The sequence below is a fragment of the Prunus mume genome, linkage group LG3, assembly GCF_029339155.1.
Source record: "Prunus mume cultivar Tortuosa linkage group LG3, ASM2933915v1, whole genome shotgun sequence".
NCBI lineage: Eukaryota > Viridiplantae > Streptophyta > Magnoliopsida > Rosales > Rosaceae > Prunus > Prunus mume.
This window is the reverse complement of record NC_142700.1, coordinates 24,655,479-24,682,556: the sequence shown is the minus strand read 5'-3', so window position 1 is coordinate 24,682,556 and position 27,078 is coordinate 24,655,479. Positions and strand designations below refer to the sequence as shown.

The 27,078-nt window shown below is 38.1% G+C and overlaps 1 long non-coding RNA gene across 3 annotated transcripts; it reads right to left on the bottom strand.

Annotated features, from left to right (window-relative positions):
• Positions 1-2,334: 2,334 nt before the first annotated feature.
• Positions 2,335-4,391, bottom strand: LOC148919196 (uncharacterized). 3 transcript variants are annotated; one of them, XR_016124979.1, is made up of 6 exons: positions 4,243-4,391; positions 3,924-4,003; positions 3,428-3,538; positions 2,975-3,179; positions 2,761-2,821; positions 2,335-2,573 (listed from the first exon to the last, which is right to left on the bottom strand). It is a non-coding gene; the product is annotated as an uncharacterized LOC148919196 (long non-coding RNA). The 3 variants fall into 3 exon arrangements; XR_016124978.1 differs by having other exon boundaries at positions 3,975-4,003; positions 4,243-4,390; XR_016124977.1 differs by lacking the exon at positions 3,924-4,003 and having other exon boundaries at positions 4,243-4,389.
• Between the last annotated feature and the right edge of the window lie 22,687 nt (positions 4,392-27,078).

The following is a 27,078-nucleotide window of genomic DNA, read 5'->3' as shown; positions in this document are numbered from 1 at the left end:
TCTGTGCAGTCAAATTGGGCTAGTGGTGTGGAAATCATTGTCGGACACCTGTGTACTAACTATAGGTACACGCAAATATGTAAAGGCAACCGAGAATGGGGAAAGCGGCCGACCACATCTTTGTCTAATCGAGCAAGTGGTGGGAAATCATTGTCGGACACTGTACTAACTACAGGTACACGCAAATATGTAAAGGCAACCGAGAACAAGAAAACTTGCAAACCACATGTGCGAGTCAAATCGGGCAGGTGGTGTTGAAATCATTGTCGACAACTATGATCTAGGCATAAGTATCCGAAAATATTTAAAGGCAACCGTGAACGAGGAAACTATTCAACCACCTGTGCAGTCAAATTGGGCACGTGGCTGGGGAAATCATTGTCGGACAACTAACTATGATCTAAGCATAGGTATTCAAAAATATTTAAAGGCAACTGGGAACGAGGAAACTAGTCAACCACCTTTGCAGTCAAATTGGGCGGTGGTGGGAAATCATTATCGGACACTTGTGTACTAACTACAGTACACGCAAATATGTAAAGGCAACCGAGAATGAGGAACGAGCCAACCACATTGCGATCAAATCAGCTAGGTGGTCGGGAAATCATTATTGGACACCGTAAAGTACAAGTGCACACAAATATCTAAAAGCAATCGAGAACAGGAAATTGTCCAACCACCTATGCATCAAATCGGGCAGGTGGTCACAAATCATTGCCGATCAAGTAATCGTACTAAGCACAGTACAAGTAAATATTTAAAGGCAATCGAGAATGTGGAAACGGCCAAAGACTGTAGTCAAATCAAATGTGGCTTTGCAAATCATTGTTGAACAACTAACTTTGTACTAAGCAGAAGTACACCAAAACATTTAAAGGACAGGAACGGAGAAATCACCAATTGCTTGTGCGTTAAATAGGGTAGGTGACTGGGGAGATCATTGTTGAACACCTGTGTACTAAGTACAGGAACACGCAAATATCTATAGAAAACTAGGAACAGGGAAACTGGCCAACCACTTGTGCATTCAAATCGGGCTGGTGGCTAGGGAAATCTTGGTCATACAACTGTGTACTAAGCACAAGTACACACAAATATTTAAAGGCAAATGGGAACGGGAAAATGACCAACCACCGTGCCATCAAATCAGGCAGGTGGCTTTGAAAATCATTGTCGGAGAACTAATTATGTACTAAGCACAGGTACATGAAAATATTTAAAGGCAACTAGGAACGGAAAATTGGCCAACCACTTGTGCAATCAAATCGGCAAATGACTAGCGAAATCATTTTTGGACACCAGTGTACTAAGTGCAGTACATGCAAATATCTAAAAGCAATCTGCGAGGAAACTAGTCAACCACCGTGCATTCAAATCGATCAGTGGTCGAGGAAATCTTGGTCGGACAACGTGTACTAGGCACAGTACACGCAAATATCTAAATGCAATTGGGAACAGGAAAACTGGCTAACTACTTGTGCAATCAAATCGGGCAGGTGGCTGGGGAAATCATTGTCAAACACGTGTACTAAGCATAGGTACACAAATATCCAAAGGCAACTAGGAACATGGAAACTCGTCAATCACATGTGAAGTCAAATTGAGCATATTGATGGGGAAATCTTGGTCGGACAATAGTGTACTAAGAGATCTGAGTCCCAACTATAATCGAAATTCATTTCAAGGAAATTTCCCTCAGATCCATATTGTGATACAAAAGTACTACTTACATTATTTGATTATAGGTACCATAGAGATCTGCGCTAAAATAGGTTTCCAGCTCCTATACCCATTATTCCAATTTCTAATTTATATAAGCAACTGACGGCATAATTGCACTTAGTCCAAAGAAGAAGCGAATGAACACAACTATCTTATCACTGTTCTTGAAAAGATTATCCATAGTGCAAATTGTAATAATCGCAAAAGAAACTGCAAACTGCAGAGGAAATCAAACTACCAGAAGAAAAAAAAACCCCCACATAAAATTGTTAGGGATGACAAGCACTGAAAAGCCCAACGTTATATTTTCTACTCTTATTCAAATAGAACTTGATCTAGATTGCCACCAACGCACCATAACCTATCAATAGACCATCTCACTCTTCTTGCCTAGTGTACCTAATTATATTCATGATCTAACCTAACCCACAATACCTACGGTACATTAAGTCTACATTTTATCAATCAGAGGAGACACTTCCTTTCTTGCAAGTTGATCAATGTTGAGACTCAATCATTGTTCAACAATGCAAATACTAGAGCCATGCAACAATAGTTAGACTTCTATCCTACAAAGCCAAATAACTGAAAGTTTGAAGTATATTTCAAAAATACTCCAACAAAAACAAGAGCATGCAATGGTGGCAATAATTATTTACATAATAAATTTATAATATAAAAATATTATATAAAAAATGGGGTTACATTGATTGAATTATTGCTGAGACTTCTTCATAAATTAAACAAAAATACAAAAGAACAAAGAACCAACCTGCAAATCATATGCAATAAACCATGAGAGATGGAATATCCCATCTTCCAGCCCCATCATATAAAGACCTCTTTATCTTCTGTTCTTGAAACATTATGAATAAAAAACAAGTTGTAGTCAGGAACATAAAGGATGACAAACAAATTACTCTCGTCCAAAACATTAACCAAGAAAAAATAAACATAAAGAAATAAACAGAAACCATGAGGTGAATAAGGTAAATCTTGAGCTTTATTTCAAGTAAAATATAATAACAGGTAGCAAACCTTCTCAAACACAGAATAGCTGATCAACCGAGAAATTGGGTAGAGAAATCCCAAAAGATGCCTGCTCATCCAAGTTCCAAAACAACCAAACAGAAAATGTCAATATATTAATGCTAAGAAATATTGAAAGTGATCTGAAGATTACAACATGAACAATACAGAAATCGAAAAGCAAAAGAAAAAAACAGAAATAAAAAATTCAAGAGATACATACAGTACACACATGACACTTTTTATGATGGACTGGAACTCATCATCAGTGTATTCACGAGTTGGAAATGGGACTATTCGAATGTTTGACGGACCATAACTCGTCCATGGCACTTTAAGAGAGGAAGGTTCGCCAGAGGGCAAAGATGAAGGAAGTTCTATATTTTTGCTTGAGCAGACCTCCGACACCTATTCTCCAATTCAATAACCTGCAAAGTAAAAATATGAACGTAAAATAACAGGAAACTATGGCGCATGATTGAGCATGATTGCACATAAAATACAGACAGCACACAAGCACAAGCATGCATATACACAGATTCCTTCTGTATATCTAATGAACCTCCATTCAACATTTGCATCAACCACGTGGTAGTTACGGGTTTAAACATATAGGCAGTTTAAAAAATAGTAATCAAGAAAAAGCATAATTTTTTTATGAGGGAAAAGAATATACCTTGTCATAGAGGCGTTGGACACACTCCCTTGATGAAGGAGCTGACATTTTATCCATATGTGTAACCATCGGCCATCAAGTATGCTTGATTAACCAAAAACGGCATTGAATCTGCAGAAAATTAAAAACCCATCATCAGGATGAAAAACTAATTAACCCGATATTGTTTCTCAATAATATTTATAAATAATAAAAAAAAAGGCAGTCAAGGAAAGGATGAAGAACATAAAATAAAACCACATCATTTGAGCAACATATTTAGTTGACAGATTTCATGCTAAACATCCACCCAGATCAATCATTGTGAAAACCATCCATTATTACCCGCATATATATATATATATATATATCTAAATTTTATTTGACAACTTCTCAATTGTAAATATTTCAATATGTTATTGACTCTAAGAAAATCACAACATGCCATAATGGAATAGTCATGCCTTAAAATCCCAAAAGAGAAGATGAACTAAGTAGAAAACTTTGATGTATACACCTATGAATAAAGCCATAAAACAAAAAAATCAATATTTTTGCTTCAGCAGACCTCCGACACCTATTCTCCAATTCAATAACCTGCAAAGTAAAAATATGAACGTAAAATGACAGGAAACTATGGAGCATGATTGCACATAAAATACAGACAGCACACACGCACAAGCATGCATATACACAGATTCCTTCTGTATATCTAACAGAACCTCCATTCAACATTTGCATCAACCACGTGGTAGTTACGGGTTTAAACATATAGGCAGTTTAAAAAATAGTAATCAAGAAAAAGCATAATTTTTTTATGAGGGAAAAAAATATACCTTGTCATAGAGGCGTTGGGCACGCTCCCTTGATGAAGGAGCTGACATTTTATCCATATGTGTAACCATCGGCCATCAAGTATGCTTGATTAACCAAAAACGGCATTGAATCTGCAGAAAATTAAAAACCCATCATCAGGATGAAAAACTAATTAACCAGATATTGTTTCTCAATAATAAAAAAAAGGCAGTCAAGGAAAGGATGAAGAACATATAATAAAACCACATCATTTGAGCAACATATTTAGTTGACAGATTTCATGATAAACATCCACCCAGAACAATCATTGTGAAAACCATCCATTATTACCCGCTCATATATATATATATATATACATCTAAATTTTATTTTACAACTTCTCAATTGTAAATATTTCAATATGTTATTGACTCTAAGAAAATCACAACATGCCATAATGGAATAGTCATGCCTTAAAATCCCAAAAGAGAAGATGAACTAAGTAGAAAACTTTGATGAATACACCCATGAATAAAGCCATAAAACAAAAAAATCAATCAATCAAGGAGACAATAGTAGTGATCATGTACAAAAAGAATAAATCTCTACTGTAAAACCAAACATCTTACAAACCCAACAATACCATTAACAGTTTCTAAAACTCCTCTGTAACAATTCTAATCCATTCAACCAAAATGATGACTATTAAAGAGCTCAACCACATTGTCACCATGTTCCTTCTAACCATGGGAAAAGATTTCTCAGTCATAAAACTGTTGCTTCTTGTCATAGCATTAGCACAGGTCACAAAACCGTTCCGCATATGTCTTACTCATACAAATGGATGAAATGATTAAGCATTCCAACTCTATTCTTAAAATTGAAGCTTAGGAATTAGGATATGAAACAATAATTGCATACAACCACCTAATATTCATCAACAATTCAGATAATGGTGTATTATACCCTATGTGGCCGTCCGTTCCATAGCTGCGTGTTTTTTCTTTTCTATTTCCTCTTCCTTTCCTGGATTTTTGAGAAAAAGAAGCGAACAATCAATACAAAAAAAAACAATGAAAGAAGTGAATAACAACAGATCTACCTAACTTAGATTTCTAGAAAAAATTATTAAACTGAATTCTTTGTTTTTATTTATTTATTTATGAGTGATATATAGGGAGAGATGAATGAAGTTCTATAGTTTTTGTGTCAGATTGTTGGATTGCAAAAATTATAAAGGAATCCAGAACTTGCTAGAACTGCAATAGTATAAAGGCATAAAAAGAATGGACACACATTTTCACAAATATACATGCAGTTTCACTCACAATTTTATTGAAGATTAGAAGCTTATCAAGGCAGAATCAGAAAATATTTTGTGAAACAAAAAAAAAATTGTGACAATATTTAACAAGGATGAAAGTTAGAAGTTGCACTATTGTTAAATAACAATCATTAAACTTATTAAAGGTCAATACATCAAGTTTCAAAATCACTGATGATTGGTCTATAAGTGGATATCGTATTAACAATTGAATCATTCACCATTACAACAAATTTATGGGTCACACTATGAAACAATGAGAGAATGTCTGAGAAGGGACAAACAAGAACAACATCAGACGCCAGTATTGGTATAAATAAACCCTGTCCGACCAACATGAGTAAGCCCTATGTTTGGGGAAAAAAATATCAAACTTGGCACCAAACTTTGAGTATGACACAAACTACACTTGGCTCAACATTATGATTCTTTTGGAACAACATATAGAAAGACTCTGTTGAGGCCCAAAAAATCCACAGTTTGACCCAAAAAATTTATTGGCCCAATGCTATACCTTACTGATAAGAAACCAGTTTTGGGCACGCAGAAGTTCATCATATGCGCTTGCTCACACGCCACGCCAAGTAAGGAATTATTATTCTGCACTTAATCACGCCACAAGCTTAAATGGGCCCAAGCCACGCAAGATGCCTGGGGCTTGCTTGAGTGAGTTGTGGTATGAATGGTAATAAGTTGTCATGAGGTGAAACAACCTGATCCAATTTCCACTTTGGAATCGGGTCGAAACTTTAAAATGACACTGGTGATTGTGGGTCAAAATGACCAAAATGACCTGAAAAGGCTAACACAAACTCTGGGCCCTAACTTGTGGTTGCGCCGATAAATGTAGGCTGCCTCACGCACTTCTCGAGGATCAAGCCACACGTAGTTCTTTCCTCTGTTCTAACACTGCATTTGAAAAAAAGCTCTAGGGCTGACCATTCTGAGTATCGGGGACTTCGTTTTATGATCCGTCAAATACTATACAATCCTGAGAAAGTCTACATTAACATACTTGGAATTAACTACGATCCAACGGTTCAAACGTATTGAACCCGAAAATCGCACAGTAGGCAAGATCCGTTCGGGGTTCAAACGATATCCGAATTAAGATCCGCGAAATCCTACGCGCTCGTGAGGACTAGGGGATCATTTTAGGACTGACTGTGGTCCCCACCCTGCTGCCCACGCGCCGCCACACGCGCTAGCAGCGCGTGGTGCCTAAAGCGATAACGCCTCACCGGAAAAGCTCAACATCTCGGCTTAAGACTCCTATCCTAGGTAAAACACCCTATTTGGAACCACTTTTGTTCTTGGACCTACCCCAAAAAGTGGCCGGAAGTGGCTGGAAATTCAATTTGAAAATGGCCGAAACCTAATTTCAAAATCGAACTACAAACTCTCAAAATTTCTGGAATCCTATCCAATAGGCAGCTAGATCATGAAAAATAGTCGAGAATCCATACCTCATTCTTCCGATTTGGTGGAGAAATGAGAGAGTACGAGCGATTTGAAAATCTGTCAAAATCTGTCCGAAAACAGCTCGGATTTCTTCAATTTCCGCCAGACCGGCGGTTCCAACGGCTGAAATTGGTCGGGATGGGAAGAGGAAGGAAGCCCGGTCATTTTGGTACCGGCCCCGTCGAGTTTGGTGGCCGGACGAACGAACGGCCGCCAAAACGTGGCGCTACATCGTCGCGCAAGGAGAGAGAGACAGCACCCGAGAGAGAGAGAAACTGCGGTTTTAAAATCTAACTTTTCAAAAGTACCTTTTTGCCCTTGAGCGTATTTTGACCATATTTCTTCGTTATAATTCCGATTCGAGCCTAATACGTGTCTACGGACTCGTTTCGTCGCGCTCTACGCAACGGTGTAAGTGAAACGGTCAAGTTCTTTCTCGGTCAAAAGGTCAACCTTTTCCTCAATAAAATATTCTAAGGGCATTTTAGTCTTTTCATCTAATAAATTAATAATTAAATATTAATTTTTGGTTTGGGTTGTTACAATCTTCCCCCCTTATAAAATTTCGTCCTCGAAATTTACTTTCCCTCTAACGGAGGGGGTGAGGGTATCTTGGACCCACAATTGCTACTCGTTTGCAACTATAAGTCTGAGTATCTGCATCTATAATTCGAATAATAAAATCCGGGAGCAACCTATTTATATCTGTCTACCCTCACCTTTTCGAGTGATGGGTACTAAGCCTACATCTGTTACCCGGGGTTCTCAAGTCTGTCCCTCAAGTACTGTACTCACTACTTGCATCTCAATAATTGTATCTATAGGGTAATCAATAAAATCTGAGGGCCACACATTTATATCTGAATACCTGAGCTGGCTTAAGAAAATATAAAACTCGAAAAGATCTGCTAATTTACTGAATTTCTAATAGACTTAAAACTCACGCTCTTAATCGATAATCGCTTAAAACCCTTTTTCCCTCTGAGTATTTGACACTGCTAATGTTGGGCACAAAAACTAGTTTGCCCTTCTTAATTGAAATTAACTGAAATGCAAGTCGACTTCTACCAAAATTCGTAGTCTCCTAAACTGAGCATTCTCAAAAATGTTCGGCCTATAAAACAAGGATATATTTATATAACTCATCTGCCAGCATGCATTAAATCATATCCAAATAATCAAGCATCATAATATTTTGGCATCAGGCCACAACAATTCAAATAAATCAATCTGCTAATAAAATTCATCTCAACTTCTTGATCAACAAAGATACTCTGGCAATTCAACATGCTAACTTATGCATTCTTATTCATGCATGACTTATCAATTAATAATTCTGCTAAAAAAAAATACTGAATATATATAACTCATCATGTTCTGTAATCCTGGCTGGACTCGGAGACATCTGTTAACTGATCCGCAATTACGGCTCCCACGGTGCGGATAACTGTAAGATTAGTGGGGCAAAATATGCTAGAAATACTTGAACTGTTTAATATCATAACCAACAATAAAAATTACAGTCAACAATTTAAGTAACATAAAATAAGATAAATTAAAACACCCTGGATGAAAATAAAATGAAATAAACAAACTTTGAATAAACTTGCATCGAACTCATTTAAAATTCATAAGTAACCATGCGTGTGTATATATACATATATAGATGTAATGCTTAAGAAAATAATGGTAACTGTATAAAATCCTCTCCACCTAGGCGTACCCCCATATCTGATCCGTCAATTCCTAATATTCCGTCAATTCCTGTTATCCGTCAATTCCTCTAGCAGGTCTCGGTGACACAAAGTCAACCCGAGCCGCAACTAGCGAGACTCGGGGACCGTAGTAAGCTGATCCAAAGCAGTCTCGGAGACAACCTCTCAATCCGAGCCGCAGCACCACACGGTCCAAAGCGTCCCCGAACTCGTGGGGCAAAATAACTGTCTCAAGGCAACGGGGGGTACCCTCACGGTGGGTTTGAGAACCATAATCTGCTATTTACACAACTTTCAATAAATTGGTTTTCAACTGAGCTTAAAATATATTCATATATACATAAATATATACATATATTTATATATACCAAAATCTGATGAAAACCAAAAAAATTAAATTTCCTCCTTTTTCAACTCCTGAATATATGCATAAACTACTTTATACTCTGACAACACAATGAATTACATGAACAAATATAAATAGGTGATAAAGAAACAGATAATTAAATACTCACCTTGCTAACTTCAGTTCTCGACATAGGTGTGTATATACAATAACATGTATAACAAAAATTTTATATGAAAACCTCAACAAATTTTTCAAATCCTTCTGGATATCTGTTTTCCCAGTCACACCAATGCAATAAAATAAAATAACATAATAAAATAACAATTGGAATAAAACAACCTAATAATTGTCCAGCAATTCTGAAAATACGGATGCATATGTAATGCAGTGTCTAAGGAAGTTAACCTAATCCAATTTCCACTTTGGAATCTGGTGAAACACATTTAAAGCGACACGTAGTGACTGTGGGTCAAAAATGACCAAAATGACCTGAAAAGGCTAACACAAACTCTGGGGCCTAACTCGTGGCTACGCCGATAATCGTAGGTCTCACGTACCCTTCGAGGATCAAGCCACACGTAGTTCTTTCCTATGTTCTGACTGCATTGAACTGCTTTACGATAAAACTGCTCTAGGGCTGACCATTCTGGAGTATAGGGGACTTCGTTTTATGATCCGTCAAATACTATACAATCCTGAGAAAGTCTACATTAACATACTTGGAATTAACTACGATCCAACGGTTCAAACGTATTGAACCCGGAAATCGCACAGTAGGCAAGATCCGTTTGGGGTTCAAACGATATCCGAATTAAGATCCGCAAAATCCTACGCGCTCGTGAGGACTAGGGGATCATTTTAGGACTGACTGTGGTCCCCACCCTGCTGCCCACGCGCCGCCACACGCGTGGTGCCTAAAGCGATAACGCCTCGCCGGAAAAGCTCAACATCTCGGCTCAAGACTCCTATCCTAGGTAAAACACCCTATTTGGAACCACTTTTATTCTTGGACCTACCCCAAAAAGTGGCCGGAAGTGGCTGGAAATTCAATTTGAAAATCGGCCGAAACCTAATTTCAAAATCGAACTACAAACTCTCAAAATTTCTGGAATCCTATCCAACAGGCAGCTAGATCATGAACAATAGTCGAGAATCCATACCTCATTCATCCGATTTGGTGGAGAAATGAGAGAGAACGAGCGATTTGAAAATCTATCAAAATATGTCCGGAAACAGCTCGGATTTCTTCAATTTCCGGCCAGACCGGCGGTTCCAGCGGCTGAAATTGGTCGGGATGGGAAGAGGAAGGAAGCCGTCATTTTGGTACCGCCTGTCGAGTTTGGTGGCGGACGAACAACCGGCCAAAGCGTGGCGGCTACGCTCTTGTCGCTTGAAGGAGAGAGAGCAGACACCGAGAGAGAGAGAAGAGGTTTTAAAATCTAACTTTTCAAAATTACCTTTTTGCCCTTGAGCGTATTTTGACCATATTTTCTTCGTTATAATTCCGATTCGAGCCTAATACGTGTCTACGGACTCATTTAAATCGCACTCTACGCAACGGTGTAAGTGAAACAGTCAAGTTCTTTCTCAGTCAAAAGGTCAACGTTTTCCTCTATAAAATATTCTAAGGGCATTTTAGTCTTTTCATCTAATAAATTAATAATTAAATATTAATTTTTGGTTTGGGTTGTTACATGAGGCCCATTGATGAGCTGAGAAATGGAGGTTCCGGGTTGCTTGGGAGCCTCGGAACCCAAGCTCATTTCTTAGGCCCAAACATGTGGGTGAGCACAAGGAGAAAATATCCCAACCAAAATATCCTATTGACTCAACCAAAAAACCCAACACCTCAAGCCAAACCTTGGTAAAGTTGGCCCATTTATTTGATAAGCCAATCCATTGTTCTAGAAGGCCCAAATAAATAAAATAAAGACCTGCAAAACCATCAGCACTTTGTTGGAAAACAGAAGCCACGAAGAAGCATGGAAGACCACGCTGGTTGCTGGGAGGGAAGGAACAAGTTTTCAAGCAAGAAACTTCCAAATGACTAAGGGATATTGGAGCGCACATCACCCTTTGAACCAGCATGCATACCCATTTCTTTCCCTCATCAGACCTAGCCTTGGAAGAGGGGAGAAAAGAAGGAAGAAAGATGGCTGAAAATAGGAGTCTGAAACAGCCGCGGGAAAAAGGGGCTTTGAGCACCCAAAATCCTTGATTTTATGCAAATGGGCAGAGGAAATTTTACAAAAATAGGATGATTGAAGGGATGAGGGGAGAAAGGAAGGGAAATACTTGGCCAAATTGGATAGAAACCATTAGGGTTTCTTGGAAAATGTCAACTTCCAGCAGCTATAAAAGGGGGCCTCTTCTACCCAACAAGCATCAACCACATCAGAGAGCAAGCTTCCTCTCTTACTCACAAAACCCAGCAATTTCATGCTCAGCCCATCATTTTCCCTTAGTTTTTCCTCTTGGCAAGCTGTTCTGACACTTGACAGAGTCTCTGTCAAGATGCCGGAAAAACACTCAAGCCACCTTTTTCTCTCTTTTTCCTTATGCTCAACCAAACCTCTCTGCAAAATCCTTTCTCTCCAACCTTAATACCTCATCTTTCCCTTAGGAATACTTAGTTTTCTCTTCAGTGCTAAACTCATGAAAATTTTGCTCCCATGCCACAAGCTTCTCATGCCAAGCCAAGAATTTATCTGTAAGTTGCTGTTGTTTTGGTTTGTGAAGATAACCAAGATGTTTCCTAAGACTCTACTGCCATTTTGAAGCATTTTGGGGCTTGATTTTCGAACTCATGCTCAAGGGGGACAATTTCATCAATCTGCCCTTTACGGCAGCACATCCCATTTTAGCTGCCGGAAGAAAAAGCCCCTACAGACTCTTAATAATATACCACGTACTAACAATTTATATGTTACTAGAGACAGCATGTGCTATTATTTATATTGTGGGATTTACATACCAAAATTTTAAAAATCAATATTCTATAAGGGATATTTTTTTTCCACCGGCATATAGATGAATGAGTTAAGGAAGAAGCCAGGAAAAAAGATTGTCTATATCTGTGCCACTAATCAGTTGAAGTTTCACCTTAACATTCAGATTCAGAAAACCATCACCAATGATCTACTTAAACAAATGTTAAAAGAATGATTATTAAATTACTTTTAATTAGACCCTGAATTGCATAAAAAGAACTAATAATCCAAACCCAACTTTTTGTATAGACAAATTTTGGGAACACAACAGGAGAATAGAAAGCTTTTTAGAAAATATAAATATAGTTAATGACAAAGTTCCAAGTCATTAAGTTAGGGACCATTTGTGTCCATGATGGATTTAACGTCAGGAAATCTTGAGAAAGCCCATGTGTGATTGAGACATATGCTATAATCAAAAGATTGGGGACCTTGGTCATGAAATACTACTGCTCTGATTTTTGATTCGAGCAATTCCTAAACAAATAGTTCAGTTTATTCAATGACACAGCTAAATTTAATAATGTGACTTCTCATAGAATCAAACAGACTTGTGTTGTTCAAAAAATAGCCATCCAGTGATCACACAATGGCCATCACATAAGAAATACAGTATAGTAAGAGTCTTAAACTATAAGCATAAGTCACAGATAACTACTTAAAAAATAAATAAATAATTATAAAATATAAAATAAATAAAAAAGCAAAACACATTTTAATTTGTAAAGTAATTAGAGTGTGCAGATATTAAAACATACCATAACCAATGTAATATTGTAGGGGTCTTTTTATTCCAGCAGCCTGACAAATGGGCTTAGGTCCGAAAAGAGAAACATGCGTGAAATTGCCCCTTGAGTCTGAGTTCAAGGATCAGGCCCCAAGAGTGTTTCGAAAGGGTAGCTGAGCCTTAGGAAACACCTTGGTCTCCTTCACCAACGAAACCAACAGTTGCTTACAGATAAATTTTTAGGCTTGGCATGAGAGCTTGTGGCATGGGAGCTGAGTATTCGTGAGTTTAGCATCAGAGAGAGAAGGCTTGGGTTTCCTATGAGGAACAGTAAGCTTTGAGAGAGATGAAGCTTGCTCTCTAAATCTGTGTGGTGGAAAGAGAGGTAGAAGATGAAAGCATGGGTGTCTTTAGCATATTTCCAGCAGCTTGACGAAAGCTTCGTCGAGCTTCTGGATGGCTTGACAGAGGGGAAAAATGGAAGCAATGGAAGAACAAGGCTTGAAATCGAAAGGTTCCAGAGATGAGAGATGATGCTTGCTCTCTCTGGATGTGAGTTTTGAGAGAGAGAAAAGAGGAAGATGGAAGAACAAAACATGAAATTGAAGGGTCTAAAGGAGATGCCTGCCTTCGATGAATTCTCTCGGTTGCTGGGAGACTTGCAACAACCAAGATGAGTTGTTTTTGCTGGGTAGGAACTGGCTCCTTTTATAGGCGCTGAGAATCTTAATTTTGTCAAGCTTTCCTCCCTCTTTTCTTCACTTTCCTCCATTTAGTCTTGTTTGGTGAAACTTCTCTAGCCTGAGCATGTGGGCATGAAGCTTTTTGGAGTTCTAAGGCCCTTAGGCAGCTGGACTTCTTCATGTGGGTGAGGAGCCACCCACTTTTGTTTCTTGTTTTCTCACCAAAGCTTGAAGAGGAAAGAATGGGTAAGGGTGTTTGGTCAAAAAGGTGATCAGCACATGGGTTTGCTTGGTTTTGCTGGTTTGGCTTTGATATGGTTTTAACAGAGATGCTTGATGTTTTCCACGATGCTAGGCTGGACTATTGGTATTTTGTTTCCAGCGGCTTGTGAGTTACCTTTGATTTCGTCAGACTGCTGGAAGTTTTGGCTGATGTGGGATTTTTTATGGGCTATGGCTATTGGACATTTTTTAAAGATGTTTGGGCCTTTTCTTAAGGTGATGAGCTATTGGGTTTTCTCTCATGCTTGCTCATATGTTTGGACTCAAGGAATGGGCTTGAGTTTTGGCGCTCCCAAGTAGCCCAAAACTTCCACTCCTTGGACCATTAATGGCCTCGTGAATACTCGTAACCATCCATACCACAACCCGCTCAGCAAGCCCCAGGCATTAGCGTGGCTTGGGCCCACTTAAGCTTGTAGCGTGGCGTGTTGCTTATTTGTTTGGAGTGGCATGTGTGCAAGCGCATGAACTTTTGCGTGCCCAAATTGGGTTTCTTCTCGGTAAGGTATCGCATTGGGCCGAGAATTTATTTGGGCCGAAGCGTGAATTTTTGGGCCTCAACATTAGCCCCCTTGATTATTGGGGCCATGAATGTGTATTGAAATGGTCCAAATAATCAATTTCCAGCCCAAAATAAATTGCAGTGGCATGGCATGGCATGGCATGGCATGGGTTTAGGAGCAACTCAAGGATGACTAGTTAAGTGCCTCTGAAATTACTACCAGGTCTTTTCCAGGAAGGTTGGAGGGGTCGCAATGGTCCCGCTTAAAACCCAATCCTTCTTAAACACCGAGGGTGTTGCCTCGAAGAACTTTCCTAGACATTGTAATTTTTGGAGGTCACGTACTAGAGTTACTAAGAGTTGGCATGTATTCTTGGTATTTAGCTTGATGTTTGGCATTGGCATGTATGCTTGGTATTGCTTGGCATTGGCATGTATGCTTGGATGCTTAGCATTGGCATGTATACTTGGGTACTTGGCACTGTCATGTATGCTTGGGTGCTTGGCATTGACATGTATGCTTGGCTTTGGCTTGTATGCTTCAATGTTTGGCATTGGCATATATGCTTGGATGCTTGGCATTGGTATGTATGCTTGGATGCTTGGCATTGGCATGTATGCTTGGCTTTGGCTTGTATGCTTGGATGCTTGGATGCTTGGCATGTACGCTTGATTTGCAAAACCTCAGTGAAGGTGATAGCGTGCGACATGATGGCTAGATATTGGAAGAATGCTTGAAATAGGGCATGTGCTGGAAGGGTATTTGAAACATGGCATATGATGGAAGGATATTTGAAACAGGGCATGTGCTGGAATGATGTTTGAAATAGGGCATGTGCTGGAAGAATGTTTGAAATAGGGCATGTGCTTGAAGGATATTTTGTTTGGCATGGAATAGGTGCTGGAAAAAATGTGACTTGGCTTGGCATGATTAGCTTGGATTTGGATAATCTAATGGTTGAGTTGAATCAAGATATAGCTTGATTTGGCATGAGTCACTCTTCCGGCAACATGAATATAGAGCTTGTGTTATTTTCTGAGAGCATCTCGTACAACGCATCATTATCCTCCATGTTTTGCTTGGCTTGAATCTTGGTTATCGGGGTTTTGGAATTGTTGTTGGTGGTGACTGTAATGAATTCCTTCCTCAGCCCCCAAGTACACCATAATCATCATAAAAAGATTTGATTAGCATGAGCTGCAAAAAACTTTTGCTGCGTGGCCTTCTGAGTATTTGTTTGGGACATTGCATGGCGTGATGAACTTAGGATATCTCTTTGTTACAATGGGGACAATTTGGCATGATAGCATGGCTTCTTCTCTGTGCTTCCGACAGCTAGAAATGCCAAGTTCTCATTTTTTATGATGATTGTGTTACTTGAAAAGCTTGATCTTGTGATATCTGGTTTGGTTTGCTTGAAATGATTGCATTAAGTGAAATGCTTGAGTTGCATGGTTTGTGTGGATTAATTCACAAATGCTTGTATTGATGCATGGTGGGTTGAAGAAGAGATACGGGCTTGAGAGAGCATAAGAGAGCTGGGCGTGTTATGTCCTTGACTGGCTTGGCCTTCACATGGGCAAAATTGTGTTGCCCCTTCCTTTTGAATTTTTTTATTTGCAACTGGCTGCTATCCTTTCCTTTCATTTGGCATGTCATGCTTTATTTTCTGATTTTCTCTCATTCTCCTCTTTCTTCTTCTTCTTCAAGACCCAAACCCATGAGTATTGTGCATCAGTACATAAGTCATATTTCGGAAGCTCAGATCAGAAAACTTCCTTGATGAAAGTTGTTCATTTGCTTGAGTCCTATAGCCTGTAAAATTTGTAGAATTTGTAGAATTTTTCTGATACCTCAAAGCTGGTCTGAAACTTCTGCATTCATCCATGGCCGGTGAGTTTCTGCAGATTCTGCTTTTGCATGTGTCTTTAACTTATGATGCTTGGATGATTGCGCTTGCTTCACAAAACTTGCTCAAAATTATGTTGTTTATAACATATCCAAAATTGAGGATCATCCACCCATTCTAGTGCTCTTTGCCTCTATTTTTCTGAAGCATGTTCATGAGTTGATGTTGATGCCTTTGTTGCATGTTTGTTTTCTATGCTTGAATGCTTGAGTTCCTCTGTATTTCCCAGCATTTATGAACTAGAAATCAAATTCTGAGGTTGAGCTTCTGGTTTAGGATTCTAGCTTGGTGGTAAACAAGAATCATACAAGCTCACTTGGGTAATGCATGCCAAGTGTTTGTCAAAATATCTCAAAGTAGCTTGCTGGCTGTTTTTTGAACTTTTGAAATGTTTCTTTTCGAATCTGAGTTGAAGCTTTTAAGACATGAAAATGGACTTCTCAATGGTTACGTTGGAATTGGACTTGCATCACTTGAAAAAAAATGAATTTTTGGTGGAATTTCAAAGTAAGGGCTAAGCTGCTGGAGCTGTGCAGTTTCTGCTGCATGGGCTGTTTTGGAAATCTGTTTGACATGCTTCCCTAACTCGAAATGCAACGAACTATTGGGAGAATGGAGCTTGATATGTCTAGTTCTAATCTGGAAAGTTTGGGATTTGTGGGTTGTAAGCTTGATTTATAGTGATTTTCTAAAGGTGGGATGTTCTAGCTGGAATGGTTGGAAAGCTTGTGTGTAAGTTTTGCTTGGCATGCTGCTTTTGCTTGGGAATTTAGCATGTCCCTTATCTTAGCATTGAGCGCTGACCTAGGCATTGCTAGAGGATGATCTTGAGCAATATTGTTGTGAAAGCGTGAAGTTGTATGGCTTTGTCGCAAGAGCATGATTTATTGAATTTGCTTGAAATGCTTGAATTGCTTGGAATACTTGAATGAAATGAAATTTCTTGGCATGTGGATTGGTATTACGCCTTGTAAATTTGTCAAGTGCTTGACAGATGAGTTTGTTGAATTGTTGCCAGGATAAATTGAGCTTTTGGGGGTTGAGGAGCATATACAGTGGCATGATGTTTGAAATGAGGCAGGGGCTAAGAAGATTTGAAATAAGGCAAGTGCCAAAAATTCTTTGCTTGTAGAGTAGGAACTTGAAGAATTTAACTTGGCCAGGAATGATATAGCTTGGACTTGCTATGAGGATGTGAATAATGTTCACACAGCTCTTGGAACTGAGGTATAGCTTGGTTTAGCATGAGAAACTTTGAGGTGCCTTTGCTTGACTCCTTTTTTTTTTTTTCTTTTTTTCACAGATTTGCTTGGCACGAAGCCCCCAAGTATTTTGGAGTTTGCATGTGTAATTCGCTTCAATGGCATGAATGATGGATTTGCCTAAGCCTTCAGCCCTCATACAAGATCTGGTTTTGGTTGAGAATGAAGATCTAAGACACCAACAAAAGGCACATGTCAGTAACGCATGCTATGCTTGTTCTGCAAAGTAGATAGCCAACAAAAGGAAAATAGAAAAAGAAAGATGGATGTTCTTATCTCTTTATTTTCTCTAGTTTATTGCTTCTGATTAGAGGTATTGGTGAAGATAGCGACCTAATCCCCAGCAGAGTCGCCATTTTATGTAGGGTCTTTTTATTCCAGACTGACAAATGGGCTTAGGTGAAAAGAGAAACATCGTGAAATTGCCCCTTGAGTCTGAGTTCAAGGATCAGGCCCCAAGAGTATTTCGAAAGGGTAGCTGAGCCTTAGGAAACACTTTGGTCTTCTTCACCAACGAAACCAACAGTTGCTTACAGATAAATTTTTAGGCTTGGCATGAGAGCTTGTGGCATGGGAGCTGAGTATTCGTGAGTTTAGCATGAGAGAGAGAAGGCTTGGGTTTCCTATGAGGAACAGAAGCTTTGAGAGAGATGAAGCTTGCTCTCTAAATCTGTGTGGTGGAAAGAGAGGTAGAAGATGAAAGCATGGGTGTCTTTAGCATATTTCCAGCAGCTTGACGAAAGCTTCGTCGAGCTTCTGGATGGCTTGACAGAGGGGAAAAATGAAAGCAATGGAAGAACAAGGCTTGAAATCGAAAGGTTCCAGAGATGAGAGATGATGCTTGCTCTCTCTGGATGTGAGTTTTGAGAGATAGAAAAGAGGAAGATGGAAGAACAAAACATGAATTTGAAGGGTCCAAAGGGGATGCCTGCCTTCGATGAATTCTCCCGATTGCTGGGAGGCTTGCAACAACCAAGATGAGTTGTTTTTGCTGGGTAGGAACTGGCTCCTTTTATAGGCGCTGAGAATCTTAATTTTGTCAAGCTTTCCTCCCTCTTTTCTTCACTTTCCTCCATTTAGTCTTGTTTGGTGAAACTTCTCTAGCCTGAGCATGTGGGCATGAAGCTTTTTGGAGTTCCAAGGCCCTCAGGCAGCTGGACTTCTTCATGTGGGTGAGGAGCCACCCACTTTTGTTTCTTGTTTTCTCACCAAAGCTTGAAGAGGAAAGAATGGGTAAGGGTGCTTGGTCAAAAAGGTGATCAGCACATGGGTTTGCTTGGTTTTGCTGGTTTGGCTTTGATATGGTTTTAACAGAGACGCTTGATGTTTTCCACGATGCTAGGCTGAACTATTGGTATTTTGTTTTCAGTGGCTTGTGAGTTATCTTTGATTTCGTCAGACTGCTGGAAGTTTTGGCTGATGTGGGATTTTTTATGGGCCATGGCTATTGGACATTTTTTAAAGATGTTTGGGTCTTTTCTTAAGGTGATGAGCTATTGGGTTTTCTCTCATGCTTGCTCATATGTTTGGACTCAAGGAATGGGCTTGAGTTTTGGTGCTCCCAAGTAGCCCAAAACTTCCACTCCTTGGACCATCAATGGCCTCGTGAATACTCGTAACCATCCATACCACAACCCGCTCAGCAAGCCCCGGCATTAGCGTGGCTTGGGCCCACTTAAGCTTGTAGCGTGGCGTGTTGCTTATTTGTTTGGAGTGGCATGTGTGCAAGCGCATGAACTTTTGCGTGCCCAAATCGGGTTTCTTCTCGGTAAGGTATCGCATTGGGCCGAGAATTTATTTGGGCGGAAGCGTGGATTTTTGGGCCTCAACAAATATCTCCAGCACAGTTATCCACATTATGATAAAAACTCCATAAAACACCCAAAATAGGTGCTGAAATTATAAAAAAACCTAACACCCAAAACACTTTATAAACACACCCAAAACCCATCATTACACACACTCAAAAAATATACAATTGTTGACGTTGGGGTTGATTTTGGGTGTGTTTCTATGTTTAAATAGTGTTTGGGTTTTTTTATAAATACATGTCTAGGATTGGGTTTATTTATAAATTTGTAAACATTTAATTGGTGCAGGTATGATAGTTGGCTCCATTTTTTTCAAAAATCATGCATGCATGATCAGTGGCGGAGCCAGGAATCGAAACACAAGGGGTTTTAGTGTAAAAGTCCCAAAAAAAAATTTAGGATGGAATCAACATATATATTCTACATATGCGAAAAAATGAAAATAAAAACTCACATTGTTATTGAAAATTAGTGTGATAAACATCTCTAAGAATTTCATACTTCACTTACGCACTAAACACATAAACTTGAGACATCATTTTATTCGAGATCACATAGAAAAGGGAGGAGAGAGGAGATTATGTAGTTACCCTAAATTCCTTAATTAAACTGCTGCCTAAGTTTTAATTTAAAAAAAAATTAGAATGGCATGCACAGGCTGAGGCGCAAGAGTGGCGAAGTTGCGACCGATAGATATTAAAGTGTAAACTTTGTTATTACTGGGGGCAAGAATGCTTTGTGATGGTCCAGAGGCATTGCAATTTGCCATTCTGCTTTGACTTCAATTATAGTGTCTCATAGGCGGACCCAGAATTTTTTTAATGGAGGTGCAATATTGACTAAGTATGAAAAATGGTTTTTTGGAATAATCATTTTCTCAAGATAATTTTTGGCGGCTTTTATTCTCTACACGTCAAATAAGAAAACTTGATTTTATGGGATTTTAGTATGAAGTCTATTTTGACTTAATGAGTCATCATTTTTAGCCTAAATCATATTTTGCACTAAAACCGAATTTTCATATTTTGATTTGGTGAGAATTTGATTTTCTTGTATTTTTATTTGAATCCAAATGGGGGGTACTTCCTTATTTACATTGTAAACTTAAGTAAATGGAGTAATATAAAAATAAATAAAAGTAAAAGGACAAAGACATTTACTTAAATGTTGAAAATGGAAATAAGGACAGATTGGAGAAGCAGTAACAAAAGAAATTTGGGGGAAAATTGGGGGTTTTCGAATGGAGGAATCGGATTTGTGGAGAAGGAGAGGCTGGAGGATACGCTGGTCATTATCTTTTTTCTTTAGACCTGGCCCAAAACGACGTCATTTTGCCCAGGTTGTTTTTTAAAAAAAGACACGCCCCAGCCAGCCTCCTTCTTCTTCAACCTTTCAACGAACTCTTCCTTCTTCTTTCAGGCATTTCGTCGACCACGTGGTGTGCAGCTCCAAGAAGTCACACCAGCAGCTCCAAGGGACCTCTAAGCTTATTTTCATGGCTTCCAAAAGGTCGTGCGACCCCATTGACCCCACAGTGGCTCCGCCTCTGTGCATGATTAGACCTCGCATTCAATTCATGAAGAAGTGTGGATCATACAGATAATATCAGGAAGCCAAAGCCACATTTAAAAAGATGAAAACTATAATGCACTGAATCAATGCTTATTCACGCGAATCAAGCATACATGAATAGCTACAGTCATGTAGTCCAAGAGATCACTAATCTGCAAAATATTAGGCAGGAAACGTTTGACCAGTACTAGAAAACCATCAAAAGAAGCAATTTTGGCAATTTGCATTTCTCCACTAGTCTTTCATACTTATCTAGTCCCAAATATAATCGAAATTCATTTCAAGGAAATTTCCCTCAGATCCATACTGTAATACAAAAGTACGACTTACATTATTTGATTGCAGGTACCATAGAGATTTGAGCCTATATAGGTTTCCAGCTCCTGTTCATCTTTGTAAACTCTAGAAACATTATGAAATGGAGTTTATTTAGCTTGAGCCATGAAAACCCTTGTGAAGGAAATGAAAAGACACATTGTGAAACCTGTTATTTCATTTTCTAATTTATACAAGCAAATTCCAACTAACAAAGCCATGCTTGAATGTGACAAAGAGAACCATATGGGAATACAAAGCAAAGAACTTTGCAACTAATACGTGCAGTTAAAAGGAAGGGGCAGAAAATAAGATTTTTCTAATAAATAAAAAGCAACACATTCCATGCCTAATAATTAATGGCCATTGGGTCAATCACCTGAAACTACTAATACGAACATATACTACACTTGGTCTTAACCGAAAGGCCGAGAAAGTGCGAGAAAGCCAAGAACTTAACCCTAAATTTTTTTTATTAGGAAAAGGACAACAACAAAAAGAACAGAGCCTGATTGACCATGTCTCGCCCACAATACTGTACTAATGAATTATGATAGCCCCAAAATCATAATCTAAAGATGAAGCCTCCCCATGCAAATGGACACTATTTAAGGAAATCAAAGCAGGATGGTAATGTTAACAAAACATCTTCTTTTTCAATAGTTTGCTAGAATGAAGACAATACACTCTTGATATCTAATTGAGGGTAACTGGAGTCCCACACCAATATCATCCATTCTATGCAGGGTGGTTAACAAATCTCATATGTGACAAAGACTTCAATGCTTTTAAAAATAAATTTCAAAATAGAGAAGAGGTGTCAAAGCTCAGATGTGCTAAAGAAAAAGAATGCGCCTAGCATGTGCATGAACACACAACTACATACCAAAAGTAACAAAATCAGGCAATAAATAAGAATGGGTACCTTCAAGAGGGGAAATTTAACCGATATTATGTTAATCATTGACCTTGTTTCTTTAGTGTCTGGAGCAAAAGCCAGAAACTCTTCCTTATTCAACAGTAATTCCAAAACTTGCTCAAAGTTAGGTGATATTCCTTTGCTGCGACGGGTGAATCTGAGTATCAACACGCATCCTTATAGCTATTAACAACAACATTACTACGGTGGGGAGTAATATCTGCAAGAAAATCATAAAGAAGTTTCAGATTGGTTTCATCAACTTTTTCTTCACAAAAGTGAAGAAAAAAAATAAATAAATAAGAAAATTATTTTAATTTTAAACAATTATGAATAACACCTAATGAGAAACTGCCACTTAAAATCCAAATTTTTCTAAAATGTCGAAATTGCCATTGAACTTCTTTATATCACAACTCTTTCATTATAACTCGGATTTTTTTTGTGGTTTTACCCCTAAACGAGTTGCATATTGTCCATTTAGCCTTTTAACAATTTTTTTGGGTAAATTAAGGCTTTTTATCGCAAAACGTCCTTAAGGTTAACGAAACTATCAGATTGTGTCCTTCTTTTTTGTATCATTTGTGGTCCTCAAGGTTAACACGGGTGCTCACAAATAGTCCTTGTTGTTAGCTTCCGTCTAAAAATCTGTTAAATTGTTGAAGTGGCATATATATAAGACTCACATATCCAATGAAATGATGCCACGTGGATTATATCAAGAAATATATATTTCAAAAATAATTTTAAATTTGTAAACCATAAAACCCAAACTAATAATAAAAGAAATCAAAATTATTACAGACCCCAAAAAATAAAAAACTACTATCTCCATCGCACCTCACCCCCAAGCACCGCTACACCCCTTCCCCCTCCTTCCTCCTCTATCTGGTCTCTCTCTGCCCCCTCTCTTAGCCTCTCTCTTCCCTCCCTGACCCAACCCTAGCCCCCCTTCCCGTACCCAGATATCGTAGATTTTCCCCCACCTCATCGACTCTGCTAATTTGCCCAACCCAACCACCGCCACTGATATGCCTATGCCTACTACGGTTGGACGGTTTGATGATTCAAATTCAAGGGGAAAAAAAAATTATTTTCCTTTCATCATCAAGAATCAATAAATCAGCATCAATTCATAACCATAGTCCTTGATTATTTTCGTGAGGAGGGGGAACTGGGGGTTGGGGTTAGGTCACAGAGAGAGAGAGAGAGAGAGAGAGGCATAAAATGGAGCTAGTGGTTTTTTTTTTTTTGGGTAATAATTTTGTTTTATTTTATTATTAGTTTTCTATGGTTTATAAATTTAAAATTATTTTTGAAATATATATTTTTAAAATAATCCATGTGGCATCATTTCATTGGATATGTGAGTCCAACATGTATGCCACTTCAGCAATCTAACATATTTTTGGATGGAAATTAACTACAAGGACTATTTATGAGCACCCATGTTAACGTTGAGGACTACGAATGACACCAAAAAACAAGAAGGACGCAATCTAATAGTTTTGTTAACCTCAGGAATGTTTTGTGATTAAAAGTTGTAAATTAAAGGCTCAAACTTTTTAAAAATTACCAATTGAGGACCTACCGTCAATTTAGCCCTACACACGCATCAACCATGTTGCTCCCAACCCATTAGGCCATCCCCAATGGGGGCTCTAAAGTGGGCTACACCACCCTTGGGCTGCAATATATAGCAACTGAAGCAAAAAAGTCATCCCCAGTGGTTCAGTTTTGGGGCCTTAAATGATTGAGCCCCACTGGAGCTATACCCAGATTTATGTTCATGGTTGAAGCCCTTGAAACCGAATATGGCCCACATAAAGAAAAAGCTGCCAACCCATATGTGTTGTTGGTGACTTGCCTTGTGACTGCAGCTCATGATACTCTCTTTTTTACCAATGATTGCTTCTCTTTGTTTTATATTTTATTTAATGTGACCAATGAGATAGGATGGGCTAGATGGTGTTGAGCCGATTCCTAACAACTAAAATAAGTTATTAAAAACCGCAACTTTAATTCTCGCAAGTGCAAGAACCGTTTATAGTATAGCTTATGTAAATACGAGGTCGATCCCACAGAGAATGGTAACTTGGTTCCAAGTTAAATTACTTAGAATGCTAGAAAAACATAGAACAAAGAAACTGATTGACTAGCTAAAGGCAAGGTCGAATTCAACAATGCCTCTTGCTAATTACTCAAGGTCTAGGACAGAATCCTAGCACCACACACGCACTCGAAATGGGGGGTTTTGTTGTTGAAATGAAAAGAAGAAAGTGAAATGAAAGTGCTCGAAAGTAAATACTGGACAGATTGTGAAACAATAATTGAGAGGAGTTAGAGCCTTGGAATCCACCACTGACATGAAATCCCTCCCAAAACAAGAGTAAGGAAGCAATGATTTGAGCTCAAATTTTAATAAACATACATAATCATCAACCAAAATAATTCATATGATCAGCTGGAAAACAACGTAAAACTAGGGGACCATGATTCACATTATCCAAGACTTATTTAAAATCCTTAGCCACCTTGAAGGATTTGGATGCATGAATGTGATTTGCTATGAAAGCAAATCACGTAAGTGAGATTTAAAATCTTATAAGTTCTACAGAAATTTCCCATGTAAGTGAACATAATACATGTGCACAAATCCTGCACCAAGCACACAATTGAAACCTAATAAGTCCCTAAATTTACACATTTATTTACTTTTTATACTTAGTTTTTTTTAAGGACAATTGGGTTTAAAAAGGACTTATTACTTTATTTTCTCCATTTTTAGCTTTCCAAAGCAGTTAATTGATTTTCAACAAAAATACGACTTTTTGGTGGAGTTTTTATGTAAGGCCAGTTGCAGATTGAAGCTAAGACCTTGAAAATGATTGCGGAAGTTTTCTAGAATTTTCGGAGTAGCCAATAATAATAGTCTTTGAACTCAAGTCAACAAAAGTGCAATCCCGTCAGATTTGAGTTACTGTACGAAAAAGGAAATTTAAAGGTCTTCCCGATTTTTCCTAAAGGCATGCGACATGGTTGGAACGATAAGACAAAGATCTACATTTACATATTTTTCCCGAATTTTATTGAAGGAGGAACGAATCCAAACGTGCATGCAAAGCACTGATGTATTATCATAGTCAAAGTAGGAAGAGAAGTCAATTACTTACCTATTTTGGATTTATGTTTTAATTAGGTTTTTCTTTATTTTTGAGCAGCTATAAAAGCCCCGCTAGGGTAGGAATAGACGTGTAGTGTTTTTATTTAAACATGAAAAACAACTCCTTTCTGAGTTACGCTAGACTTGGAGAGATTGGAAAGACCGGAAGAGTACCGCATTTGGCTAAGTTTTATTATTTCTTTCTTATGTTTTTGCTCATGACAAATTCTATGACTGTGTGTAACTAATTTTCATTTGGCTAGGGCATGATGTAGCCTTAGTAGGATAATCTAGTTTTCTTACTTTACCTATCTAATGATTACCGTTTGATGTTGGATTCTTAATCACTGTGTTTAATAACTTGGTTTATTATCTTGATGCTTGATCACCATCTAGACTTTTAATTGAGTTAATATGATGCAAATTAGAGTAAATATCATACTTAATTTGAGGCTTGCTTCGTCCAGGGTAAATATCATACTCCTAGGGTTTACATGCTTGTTGGAGGTTTTCACTGATCTTAATGAGTTTCTATATATTGATATTTGACCTAAATGTTGGCGAGTCCTTACTTAGTTAGGATTTGGGTTCCTTACTATATTAGGACTTTGGTTATTTACCCATTCATCTAGTCCTATTATAATTGAGATTTATTTCATCTTATAATTTATATTTATTTTCTATTGTAATTTGGATTTATTTCCTATTTTATTTAGGATTGTACTTCTTTATAAATACCTCCATATTGGAGAAGAATAATAATACGAGCCAATATGAGCAAATATGAGCATATCTAAATATATTTTCCTTACTTTGTTTGACTTGGTATCAGAGTCAGATTTTCTTGTGACTTATGCTTGCATTCTCCTTGCAATTTAAGTGCTCCGGGGAGAGGGGAGGGGAGGGAGGGGAGTGAAAAGATATGTTTATTCACGCAGACAAACCCTTCTCTTCAGAGAGAGAAGGGGAGTGAAGAGAAGTTGTGTCTGCGTGAATTAGCTAAAGTTGATATGAAAGAATTTGTTGCCATTTTTTGCTGATGTTGTCGTTGCCATTGCTGATGCCCATTACTACAAAAAAGGATAAAGACGACGGGAATTCACCGTCGTGTATTCAGTTTTCAAACCGTCGTGGAATCGACCGACATCTATTTGGGTGTCAAACCACGATGCTAAATCACCGTCGTTGTTAAAACAAACAACGTCATTAACAAATAATAACCGACGTCTTTGTAATGGAAAAATAGATAAAAAAAACAGTCAAGGATGAGAATAGACGACCAATTCTAATAAAAAAAGGTCGTTAAAAAGGAAACATATGACATATATTAACAGAATATGGCCGCAAGATATACATACAACGACGAGAACTTAAATCCAGCGCCGTTAAATATACCTTTCACGACAAATAAAAATATGATGTCTTTAAATACATAATGGACGACGTTATTGACTCCTACTACGTCAGTATCTTTTCAACAACCGTTGTGAAATGAATTTTCCACTTCGATTTTTCTATTAATGATGACGTGGAAATAGATGTTTGGGTCATTACTTACGACACATATATTTAAACTGACGACGTTGTACTAATAAACAACGTCGGTTACAAATAATTGAGAGCCGTATTATAGAATTTATACGTCATCTCTTAAAATATAATCGTCGTCTAATGGATCTGACACGGCAAGGTTTCTCCGTTCACCGCGTTGTAAAATAGTTTTAACGACACGATCTTAAAATAAACGACGTGGAAAATATGTTTGGGTCATTACTTACGACATATTAATTTATAAAGACGACGTTGTCGTCAATATACAACGTCGTTATCATTCAAAAGACAGCTGTGTTTCATAATATATACGTCATCATTAAAAAAATTACCGTCGTCTA